At 44.8% G+C, this 12,816-nt stretch overlaps 1 protein-coding gene across 4 annotated transcripts in view; it reads left to right on the top strand.

Annotated features, from left to right (window-relative positions):
* The first annotated feature begins 4,265 nt into the window (after window positions 1-4,265).
* Window positions 4,266-12,816, top strand: part of ABCA7 (ATP binding cassette subfamily A member 7) — a 78,953-nt gene continuing 70,402 nt past the window's right edge. For 3 of the 4 annotated variants that reach the window (XM_078877081.1, XM_078877082.1, XM_078877083.1), the window contains exon 1: window positions 4,267-4,484. The gene's annotated coding sequence lies outside the window, so the exon portion shown is untranslated. Of the gene's footprint in view, window positions 4,485-12,816 lie in introns of all 4 variants that reach the window. The other variant, XM_078877080.1, reaches the window with a different exon arrangement.

Here is a 12,816-nt window from a genome sequence, read left to right on the forward strand (position 1 = left end):
GATCGTCTAAGCTGAGGTCAGTGGCTAGTCCAGTCAGGGCTGGGTCATCTCAGCTGAGGTCAGTGGCTAGGCCAGTGAAGGCTGGATCGTCTAAGCCAGGGGTCAGCAACCTGCGGATTTGGAGCCGCATGCGACTGCTACTTCGTTACGTTATTTATTAAGAGCCACCGTCTCGTATTCACGTGGCATTGCGGCTCTTGAAATATTGAGTTTCTTGTACGAATTCGAAAAAAATATCTCGCCTTGTTATTTCAGTTGCCGACCCCTAGCCCTATCCAAATTCTGGGACCGAGACGAAAACCCCCAATGCAAAGGAGAAGGATGAGACCCTGAGAAAATGTCCACAAGCCAGCCTATATGTCGAGGACTAGTGTCACGGTGGACCCAGGGCTAGGTGGAAGGGCTCATCACTCGCCACTGGTGTGTTCACCATGGCTCGAATTTAACTCAAGTCTCCGTGCGTGAATCACCGCACAACTACAGCAATTCCTTGCACACTGTAGTAGTTTGTCATTGGAGCAGCACTGCACATTTGAAACACATTACGGTATTGTATATTAATACGTTTAGACTCCAGTGTGGCTTATCGGAGGCTCGCGTTTCTGGAAAACGTATTTTAATGGGGAGAACTTTATTTGCAATACCGTTCAGCTCCAGCAATTCAGCAAATTCTTATCATGAACTTAACCACCTATGCCATGAACCAACAAATGAAAACCCGAATAGTAAAATAGTATATGTGGTGAGTTATAAAAGTAATCACATAATTTGATTGCTTAGATAAATCTAAGGCGTATATTGTTTTACAGCATGGGACATAAAACAGGCAGATGAGAGAGACGGTGGAGAAAGCAGTGCCGGGCTTGTTGAATTCAACGTGGCAGGATCTCATATCAGTAGGCGCTGTACCCTGGACTCATTGAGTCAGCCAAAAAACTACCCACCACGTGTGTTCATGCAGCGGTGCTCTCTAAGCTTGCCAGGAGGCTATCTCTTACGGTCAAATCAAACAGCTGATGCAAGCTCGAGACATTCAATCCTCGCGGAGGATAGCACACGGTCGGTTTTTCTGTTGTCGGTCATCCAGTCGATGATTGTTCATCCCTGCACGTGGCTTCTCGGAGAATCGTATCGCATCGGGTGATCACAAGATATTATTTTGACTCTTTTATGTTGCCCCACCGTCCAAACTCGAATCAAACTGACACCTCTATGGCCGAATCCACGTGTTGCCAGCTTTCACCGCTATGTTCTCCCCATGGTCGCGTGGATTTTTTTTTTACGGGTCCTCCGGTTTTTTTCCCTCCACATTTTAGAATCAACATGCATTTAGAGTATTTGGCTGCTTTACATTTCCACGTGGTAAGCCACTTCGTTGCGCTATAATTTGTGGCCAGGTCGCTTCTGAATAAGAGCTGAGTGGGCATTACCTAGTAAAATAAAAAAAAAGTTAATAATTTGGTTGGTGGGAATACAGCCGTATCGCAGGTACTTCTGCCAATTTGACTGCCTTTCTGTTTGATATAGCCAGAAACAGTGGTCTCGCCAACAATTTATCAAATTTGTTGCGTATTCAAAATTGATAATAATTCTGCCAAGTAGTAGTTTACTTGAATCGTTGGTCCAGTTTGACACATATTTGTCCACAGCATATGCCAACTTAATATGGATCGAATGCATCTGGCTGAATGTTGCTTAATCTTTAAAGTTATATAAACGTGCATAAAAGTGGCCTGTTACTCTTTAACTTGCGTCTGTTTATCATTTTACCAAAGATAAGATGATTGTTACGTCAATCATACGTTGCCTTAACGGTTTATCAAACACGTGGTTTGATGTATATTTTGTATCGTTATGGTGAGAATTGCGTGGCTTTATTTCGTCTTTTTTGCAATCTATTCAAATTGTGTACTTGACATCGTGTCATGAGTTGAAGAATTAAGAAAAACATCTAAATAACTAAAACTCAAATTTATACGGAACTATTTACACAAGGACTTACATAAAATAACCCAATCCATAACAAACCCTTAAATAACGCTAAAGCCGTTATCAGATGAACCCCTTAAGAAATAAAACTGAAAAACTAAATAAAAGGCACGACATCTACACAGGCGTTTATGTAAGCAATGCAAACATTTCTTAAAGGACATAATAATGAGACTCGAGACAGAGAGGCGCGAATGTTCTGGGGAAGAGCGTTCATCCACACACTTGGCACCCTGGCTGCTACTGCTGCTCATGCTGTTCCTGAAGGCGCTATCTATATCGCCCGCTGATTGTAAGCTTGTCCAAGGCGCACGGCGGGTGATGCGATGATTCTAGCAGACCAGTGCACCGCACGTCTCAGAGAACGGCTGCAGCAGAGATTCTTCACAGGGATTCTGGAGAGAAAGAAAGAATATTTCAAGTGACATGTTTATCTCCATATATATAAATGGCAAAGTTGTGAATGTGTGTCTGTTCAAAATGTTTAGCGTACTTCCCGACATGCAACAAACTGGACATTTGCCATGTGGGTACTTTCCAGACTATACACCATGCAAAAATTATAAAAATACACTTTTGTGTTTTGGGGGGGGGGGGAGCTCAATGCATATATTTTTTGCACAGTGAGATGTGACGTCACATCTGTCACGTGACCCGCGCTTGTGGAAGCGTAACGCATTGTAGTGTAGTGGGTAGCGCGCTGCGCTACGAACCCGGCGACAAGAGTTCGATTCCCGCTCACGGCCACCACCGCTGACGATTATTTGAACCGGTCCTGGGCCTCCCCTAGGTCCACTCAGCCTCAAACAATTAACTGGTGTGGTGTGTGAACATTGCCACTGGGGAGACAAAGGCGGCCGGGCGTGGTGAATTAAGTCCCGGGCGAAGCCGGGGTAGTAAAGCTAGTCATTTATACAGTAGAGGGGGGACCCTCTTCTCTGACACACTCTACTATGATAATAATTCCCCAAATTCTCACAAATGGAATTCAGCTATAACCATTTGTATTATATATTGGGTTTTTTTATGACCAGTCATTACTGAATAGACTTAGACCATTGCCTGCACTTGAAAATCCGGTTAAAGCACGGGTGACTGAAACCCCGATTTGAATCAGACTGTGGGATGTTGCTGGGGGAAGGGGGACACTGGATGGAGGTGGTGGCAAGCAGAGACTGTAAAGAGTGGAATCAGATGCTGGCGTAGTCTCATGCCCAGCAGTGGCATGTTCATGTCTAAACTAGTTTGAAGTACTTAGCTCCTACCAATGTCCGTGTCTCATGGGATGGGTCTGTCCTTCCCCCCCCGTGGCGTCTTCTTGTTTAGAGGAGGTTGGGAGGACGGCATACGAAGAAGTGGTGACACGGCGGTCAATGTTCATACGTCAAACAAATGTTGAACGCTCGACGGAAAGAGCAACGATTATGCGATCTGCGTGTCCATCCTGTCTTCTGCTCCAAGCTCTCATCCCCTGTGTGCGCATGACCAAAGGTTGCGTGGCCCATCGCTTAATTGCAATGCAGTAAACACCCCGATTCACCTCTCCCCCATTGTGCGTCGTTTCGCCAACACGCCGTCACTATCATTGACACCGCTGCTACTCGACTTGCGTCGCCTCGACCCCGCGCTTACATAGTTGACAGCGTCGTCCGTCCGTTATCGTTATCGGTCGCCTCTCAGCCTTCGCCTCCAACTCCCCTGTACACGAATTGCTTTGAGTCGCGCGTCAAGAAATTTACTTTACCGTACCGTTTATTATTTACGTGTGGTCATTTTGGTGATTTGGAAGAAAAAAATCGCTTTTATTTACGTCCTTCCGATATTCGTCGTACATTTCCAGGAACGCATCCCCGACGTAAACCGAGGTAGTTTACTGTATGTGTATTTTATTGAATTTTGTCCATTCTACACTCCCAGTGTTTTTTGTTACTTTAATGATTTAGAACTGGGGGTCCGGAGTCTTCAGCGGGGAGCAGGAGGCTCATTCCCCCCACTCCAGGCCTCCACGACGCTACGAGAGGAGGGCTTGCACAATGTGCGTCCGATTTGTGCATCCCGCTGCCGCTACCAGAGCAGTCCAATTCCCACCGCGCCCGGCCCGGTTCCAAGCACGGAGCAAAGCTCAGCGACGCGGACGGTGCGGTGGCCGTGGTGCGGGACGAGTGTGAATTTCGTGCGCGAAATTACGGCTGGAAGAAAAGTCGTGGGGGAGGGATGAGTTTTTTTTGGTTCTCGTGTTGGGGTTGATGCTCGGTTCAAAGCCGTCATTTCCTGCCACCGGCCAAGCCGGGAGCGCACGTGTGCGCGCGTGTACGCAGCACACATACACACAGAGTCTCGCTTTGACACGCACTCACTCAGGCACGCACAGGCGGCCCACGCAGAGCCAAGCGCTGCTCCTCCTCCTCCTCCGGAGCAACAGCGGCAGCAGCGGCAGCGAGGATCGTTCCGTTTCACATCTCTGCTCCACGTCTGGCCGCCAGTCTCACGGCACGGTGAGATGCGCGAAGTCGCCGCTTGACGCTTTGCTGACACTTTTGTGATGATGTTGGTTATTGTGAAGTTGTCGCCGGTTTTCTCACGTCATTGCGGTGGAGATGATGGTTATGATGATGATGATTATTGGGGTTATAGAGACGATGGTTATTTTAGAGATGATGTCACGCTAACAGTCGTACTGCAGTATGATACGGATGTGTGTTGTGTATGCGTAGTTATTATCGTGTTATGGTTGGATAAGTTCTTCCTTACGAAGCCTAGCTGACAACCCGTTTTCAGAATTGAGTTAATTTCGGGAAAGCGCAGAATAAATCCATGACGATATTTCTGAAAAAAATGCGCTGTGTTTGGTAAACATAGTTGCATTACAATTATAATTGATGCGTTGCCTTGTTAACTGCGTTTGAAGGACTGTAGCTTCAATGCAGTACAGTGTATTGCACATTATAATTCCTCGGGCAGGGGAAAACAGATCATTGAGCAATCGTCAAGCACTTTAAAGTTAAAGTGTTGAACACGTTACGTCCCACTGTGTTGTCTACAGCCCACACATCGCGCAGAATTAATTTCTGGGTCCCAAATGCAACCACGAGCTGGTACAAGTTGGTTCTTGGCATCGTTAACGTTCTTACGCCTCGGGTGCTTTGCTGACGAGATGAAACTCATTCACGGGATGTACATATTAATATCGCGAAGGGTCAAATTGTTGGAACGTTAACTCGTCTGTACTCATTGGGCCTGTTAAATTGTTGAGGAGTGTGGCTTTTGTGAGCATTGGCAGAGTTGTGCGTGTTATCGCCCTTGGGAAAATCTATTGTACGATTATCGTTTCTACAAATCCTGGATCACAAAAAAGTCCATTTGAAGGTGGTCTCAGTTTTAACGATGATGAATATCATGATGGTGGTGTTGTTGATGAAGATGATGATATTCATCATCATCTTCATCAACAACACCACCATCATGACTTTATACCCCCTGGCTGAATTGACATGACATTTCTTCGTAAACATCGTCAGTCACTGGCCATCCTCAGCATGCTACAGTGCATGACGGCATTGCTCTGGATCAATCGGTTACATCATGAAACATCAAAACGCCTCTTAAAATTCAATTGCAGATTTTATTCTTTCTAAAGTCATGATAATGTATGCACAAGGTCATATTAACGATCGGCAACCATTTCCATGGTGCAGTAAACATTTTTCATACGTTATTAGATGTTCTAATAATAGATGTTGTATACGCTACCACGGATGTCCTACTTTTAAGCAGACGAGAGCCCATTTATAATCTGCAGTTTCCCCAATGCTGGGTAGTAAACAGGGGAAGGATAAATACAACACACTATGCTACGGCGCGATACAATATCTACACCAATTTTACTTCTTGCGCACATTGTTACAACACGTAGATTAGGTTATAACCGTGAGAGAATTTCTGGTGAATATCACCGATGCCTCTTTTTTAGAACTGCGTGTGTACGAGCGGAGGCGCAATGGTTAGCGCGCTACGAACCCGGCCATCCCATTTCGATTCCGGCTCACAGTCAACACCAGCGATAGCGGTTATCTGAACCGGTCCTGAGCCTCCCCTAGGTCGACTCAGCCTCAAATGAGTACCTGGTGCGGTGTGTAAACATCGCCACTGGGGAGACAAAGGCGGCCGAGCGTGGTGCTGGCCACCCACCACCCCCTCGTGTGTCGTGCCGGCCTTCATAGGTGCTCGCTAACAGCACTTGCCCCGACAGTCTGTTAAGGCTATACGGGGGTTATTTGTCTTTGTTGTTGCTCAGCGTTGTTGTTGTAGTTTGCGTTATGGCCACGAGGTGGCGCTGTCACTACCGTGCTTCTGGGTTGATGGAGGGGGTTACTGTCGGCCAAGGCGTGGGGTTACTGTCGGTCACACAGCGCTGCGCTGTTATTGCGGCTGTGAACGCAGCAGAAGTGATGGGCTCCTATGGATCAGCAGAAGTCTTCGCTTCTATGAAGCAGCAGAAGTGATGGGCTTCTATGGATCAGCAGAAGTGATGGGCTTCTATGGAGCAGCAGAAGTGTTGGGCTTCTATGGAGCAGCAGAAGTGATGGGCTTCTATGGAGCAGCAGAAGTGATGGGCTTCTATGAAGCAGTAGAAGTGATGGGCTTCTATGAAGCAGCCGAAATGATGGGCTTCTATGGAGCAGCAGAAGTCCTCGCTTATATGAAGCCACACGTCTCCCCAAAGGATTCACTTATTAACAGTAAATCCCAAAGCAACCACGCACGTTACAAGCAATCTTGAAAGTAATCCGTATCCGATTACAGATTATTCTGGGGCATCTACCCTATGGAAAGTAATCCCAAGCTAACCCCGAACATTACATTTGATCTTAAAAGCGGTCTGCCTACCCACCAGTGGGATTGATCATGGCCGATTATGATGAATGGATGCATAAATACTTGTGACACTGTTATGTATGCACAGTAATTATATAACCGCGTTATCAGTGCAATATAACAACACCACTCTTTCATTTGTTTAATTTATATCAACGTCTGTAATTTGAAGGCCAAAATTTTTTGTTAATGATGAAGAATTAAACAACATTACTACTGGGATAGGCAACGGTATATTTATACAATGTGTACAAAAAATGTATTCCGTCTACTCTCAGTATAAAGATATTCCAATTGCCACCATGTTCTCTCTCTTTTTATACATTTGAGCTTCTTTCAAGCTGACCAGAAGTAATTTTAGATAAGTACCAGTTGGTGTTCTTCTAGATATAAATAATGTAAAGTATAAATGTTTAGATAGGGGTCTTTTGAGAGAGAAAGCGAGTGCAGAGGGCATGGTTATTTAGAATTTTTTCCTATCGGCAAAGAAGGAGAGTGGTTTTTACTAGATCACTCCCGTCTGAAATGGATTTTTGTGGATAAACTGTGAGGTCACATCTGTTTTAATATATAGGAATATGCCTACGCAGCGGCGCTTTGGATAGATTGACTTGTGGATTTCAGTTTTTAATGACATTTGATTTAATGCAGAGAGCTGATCCTCGTTAGATCTTCATTTGATTAGTCATGGTCAATCCACTGCTGAATAAATCGCATCTTCCCCCCAGCCACTCCCATCTCTCACGATCGTAAAAGAAAGGGGTAAAAACCCTGAAATTATTTGCTCACACCACTGCTGCCAGAATGGCATTCAAATAAGAGAGCCCCGCCTACTCGTTTCCAGACTGGCCCAAACGTCTTCGAGGTGGGAGTAGCCCACACTTTGGCCCACCGCACAGTACCCACCGACACGACTAACTCTGGTGTGCACCATTTTATTCTGCTGGGTTGGACAAAGGCGGGGAAAAACAACGAAATAGCTGCACCATTCTTTCAACTGCCGCGCCCGGAGATTGAACCGATGTTTTTTATGGATTGCAAGTCCAGAATAATCACGGCAGCATCCACGATCCTACGCAGATAATTAGTTTTGTTTAGTGATTTGTTTTCCTCTCCTATACTTTGCACTGCTACCGTGATTTTTGTATTGTTTGTTGTTGTAACGTTCTGACCCCATGCCCCTCCTAGACATTTGTGAAAACGAGCGAAATAGCTAATCTTGATTCCTCTAGTGTAAATAAATATTCTGATTCTCAGATAACATTCTGTAATAAATAAAAAAGAATACTCCCTTCACCCAGAAAAATGCTCGTTTATTTTATGTTGTTGGCGTTTGCCTTTGCAGAGACAGTTCACTGCCGTGCGTGAGCATGGCGGAATGTCTACATTTTGGCTCAGGGCTGCCAACAGAGATGAGCACCACTCGAAGACTCATTTGAGCTCTGAATTCGACTCGTTCAACGTTGAGTAGGGCTTCGTAAGGAGTCCTCGCTGCTTGGTCGTCCGTTCGTTGAGATGGTCGAGGAGGCACTTGCTGTCGATCAGTTGCTGGCCTATCATCCTGATCACAATGACAGAAGGAGTTAGTGGAACCTGGGGGTATCCGATTAATTAAATCATCGATTACACTCCCAATTATCAGCTCGATTTTTACTGGTGTTAAATCGGACAGCACGAAAAATAGTTGTGTGGGGGGAAAAAACTTCTAGCTTCAGTCCACGCACGTGCCGCGCTCATTGGGAGATGGTGGGCGATTCTGGGTGACAATATTTATTTATACTGGAGGAATCCGATGAGCTATAAAGCTCTTTTTTCCCAGATGTCCAGTAGGTGCGGCTCCATCAGTCACGTCGTGCTGGCCATGGCTTGTAAGGGCCTCGCGTAATCAAAGACAAACAGAGCAGTTCAAATATTTTCGTCGAATAATCAATGTAATCGACGTATCAGCGTGGCTCTCGACACAGGAGTGCAGGTCGTGAGGTCACAGCCACCGCATGTCCCTTTTTCTTTACCATAAACCAGCCGACTACTGTAGCACTTAAGTGCTGCAATAAACTCGTAATGATAACGGCCGCAAGGTAATAATGCTTGTTATCTTTTAACTATGTCCCGCGTTAGCTTCTGAGGTTTTAGGTGACTGCGTGTGCCGCAAGGGGCTCTCGTGCGGGGGCGTTTGAATTTCTCCGAAAAACCCGAGTATTGTTTTCTAGGCACAGGTGATGACACGTCATTCTGCCCACGGGTCCAATTTAGCCCGGGGTGGTTTGTTGCCAATAAGATTCCTGTGCTTCCAAAGCAACAGATCACGTGAATTGTCACCACCATTTTTCGTTGTTATTAAATCTTGACCTTTTGAGATGGTGTATCATCAGTATGTTGATGGTCACCCTGTTCAGGCCTGTAATTTCAGGGAAAGGTGTGGTGGGTCAAGGACGGGGGGGGGGCTGCAGGTGGTTGAGTTCCCCCCTCTCCCTTCTGAAGGCTTCTAAATTCTCAGTCAACAAGAGATTGATATCACAGCCCTTCCTCCTACGCTTCTACAAGAGGGAGTCGGGAACAAGGGCAGAATGCTCAACAGACTAAAGCTAAGAATGCCGCACCTCTGATTAGCACGGTTGGCTACGTACGGTGCGAAAGAAGTTCAACAAACTATGTTTCGTATGTAACATTTTGTCTAAAGTTTTTTGACATTGGCCGTTTCGTGTCCCGCCCCCCTTTAGAAGCAGTATTTGTATTTAGACTGCGGGAGGAATCCCTTTAGAACCAGTATTTGTATTTAGGCTGCGGGAGGAATCCGATGAGCTTTGAAGCTCTGTTTTTAAGTCCAATAGGGGCATGGGGTCAGCAAGTCACATCAACAAGCACAAACACGACGAGTGCGAAATAGAGAAAAGGTAAGCAAGCAACTATAAGTAAATATAAACTCACCCTCTAGCAGTACAAATTGAACAAGTACATACATTCCTGCCGATTTGTCACCACCAAATGCAAGCTTGGGGCAAGGCAGCAAAACAACAACAGACCCTGATCACACTCAGACAACACACACAGTAAATTAAATTGCACATTAAAATTGAACTATGGACTTACAGGTAAGGTTTAAAGTTACAAATCACATTTGCAAATGTGGCCGTATCCAGCACAATCGGGGTTCTGACTGCTGCAGTGTTATGAGTGTGACGTGACTGTTTTAATACTGTTCCACAGTTGTTGGTCCGAAGGAAATTGTTCTATGCAAATTTACAATACTTGGCAGCACCTTTCTCACCTGTGAAGTCAACACCCTTTGACTTGAGGCCTGCATTAATTTTGGACCGTCCGTGTTTTTTGTTACATTTCAATCTCACGCCACTCACACGACACCCCTGCTTCGAAGTGATGCGAAGTAAATAAGTAATATTAAAAAATATTTTTTTAAAAACACGCTTTAATGAAATGTACCGTACGAGTAATGGCAGAGCTCCAAGACTCCAGGAAGTGGCTCCGAAGCTTTCCATAACGTAAGGGACCGTGGTGATTTACAGCCAACGTTAGTTGAGCGTGGACAATTGGAGTCAAGGCGAAATATAACATATATAAAAGAATGTTTAAAAAATATTTTGAATTATTTTTTTATGATAGAATATTGTATTGCCATCAGTATGACATAAGTATACCAAGTTTGCAGTCGATACCATATTGGGAAGTGGGTTAAAATTGAGTTACAAGATTTGAGAATACGACAACAACAGACAGTGAGTTAATAGAAAGCGTGTAAAAAGATTGTTTACAAATATATTTTTTATTTTATAGAATATGGTATTGTCATCAGTAAGACATAAGTATACGAAGTTTTCAGTCGATACCACATTGGGAGCATACGACAACAACGACAAAAACAACAGAGTGAGTTAAATAAAAGCGTGTAATAAAAGCGGGTAATAAATAGCCTCTCTCTGCTCATGCGACGATGACGCGGTGCTCGCCTCCTTTGGTGGACCTGAGCCCGGATTGGAAATTCCACATTCCTATGGCAGGGGTGGCGGATGCGATGTTCGGTGAACAACCATGTTACTAGTTTCAAGACACTGTAGAGGGGGACTTTTGGCTCAGTTGACCCTGAATTGGAATTGAACTTGCAACTTTGGAACTCATTGACCTTCACCAATTTTCAGTCCGAAATTGTTGAAGGTGCAGCTTGTGTTGGGCTCAGAATTGCTGTCCTTCAACCGTCTCCGATTCCACTGGTTTAGAGAACCACTCACAGGCAGTTGATGAATCACAAATGCCTCGTATAACCACTATGAGTTTTGGTTCTGGATATTACTTTTTCAATAGTACAGTGTCCAATAATTTATATTGAGTACTCTTGCCAATAGCATCTGATCGTCGATCACTATTTATTTAACAGGCCTGACTGCTGATGATACCCAGAATAGTCAAAACCAGTCCTCTCTTGCTTGAGTAAATACGGCTTGACTGTGTTGATCTGGAAAGCCAATGGGAAGATGGACTAAAACATGTGTGGAGACACAGAACATAGGTCTACTTTGTACGTTCGTTACACAACCTTAGTTGTTTTGCAGCTCTTATTGATGCATCCCATTAAATCGTACATTGTGTGTGTTTTCTGAAATGTGCAATTGCGATACTGTAGCTAGGCTTTCCAAGAAAGCGGTCATGGGATGGCATAGCAGCTGTGCCCTGCCTACTACTACTACACGCTAATGATCAGTTGGAAGCATTCAAATTTGCTTTTTAAGTAACACTGTTCATATTGCAAAAGTTTGAAATTAACCACAAACAATGCCGTGTCTTCTGTGATCACCCTCAGGGAGGTCATCTGGCAATGTTTGTATTTTTTAATTTGCAATGAAAACTATGTTTGAAAGTTACAAGGTAGTTGTTTGCGCTTGTGCTGTGTTTGGAATGATGTCGTTTCGGACATTCAGAACAACACATGGAGCGAAAGGTCAGACACCTTGCCGAACAAAGGCAAATATCCCCCGTGTAGCCTTCACAGACTTTTGAGGCAAGTGCTGTTAGCGAGCACCTATGAAGGCTGGAACGGTACAAGAGGGGGTGGATGGCCAGCAACACGACCGCCTTTGTCTTCCGAGTAGTGATGCTTACTCACCGCACCAGGTACTCATTTGAGGCAGAGTCGACCTAGGGAGGCCCAGGACCGGTTCAGATAATTGTCACTGGTCTTGGCCTTGAGCGGGTATCGAACTCGGGTCGCCAGGTTCATAGCAGGGCGCGCTGACCGTTACGCTATCACTGCCGAGGAACATGGAGTACAACACGCAATGATGTTGAACGTTGAGCCAGCCGTACTGAAAGCGGTCGTTGGGATTAGTCCTTTAAACCAAGTGAATTGCCTTCACTTGGATAATTAATGAATTCGCTGCGTACATTTAGATCACATTCTCACTTTATTGGGCAAACCGATCATACCCGAACAAGGGTTTTTTAAACCACAAGTGCTAAACAATTCAAATAAAATTATATATTTGAAATATTATCGTTAGTGGCAGTTTTGCACCTTGGTATCAATGCGTAGCCAGACACGCACATCCGCACCTACGATTATCGTGCTTGGCTACGTACGGTGCGAAATAAGTTCTACATACATACAGGGATAAATCATTTTAAAGTTGCACGGTGCACGCAAGATATATGTATACAGCGTCGTACAGTATAGCGTGTACAATATATACGGTACAATATTTCAAATAATTACCAGTACTATAATGTCACTGACGCCACACGCTGAAGCTAACCCCACGTCAATGATGAATTGTATTCGTGGCAGACGTAATGGATTTTGGGATGAGCAGAGTAATTGTATTGTTTTTCTGGTTCTTTAAATATTCACACACATTTAGCGACGGACACTCAGTGGATTAAAATTTCAGTTCCAGTATTTTTGGACCATTCCCTCTCACCGCTGATTTGGCAACAAAAAACAAG

Source organism: Lampetra fluviatilis, chromosome 46 (genome assembly GCF_964198595.1).
Source record: "Lampetra fluviatilis chromosome 46, kcLamFluv1.1, whole genome shotgun sequence".
Classification (NCBI taxonomy): domain Eukaryota; kingdom Metazoa; phylum Chordata; class Hyperoartia; order Petromyzontiformes; family Petromyzontidae; genus Lampetra; species Lampetra fluviatilis.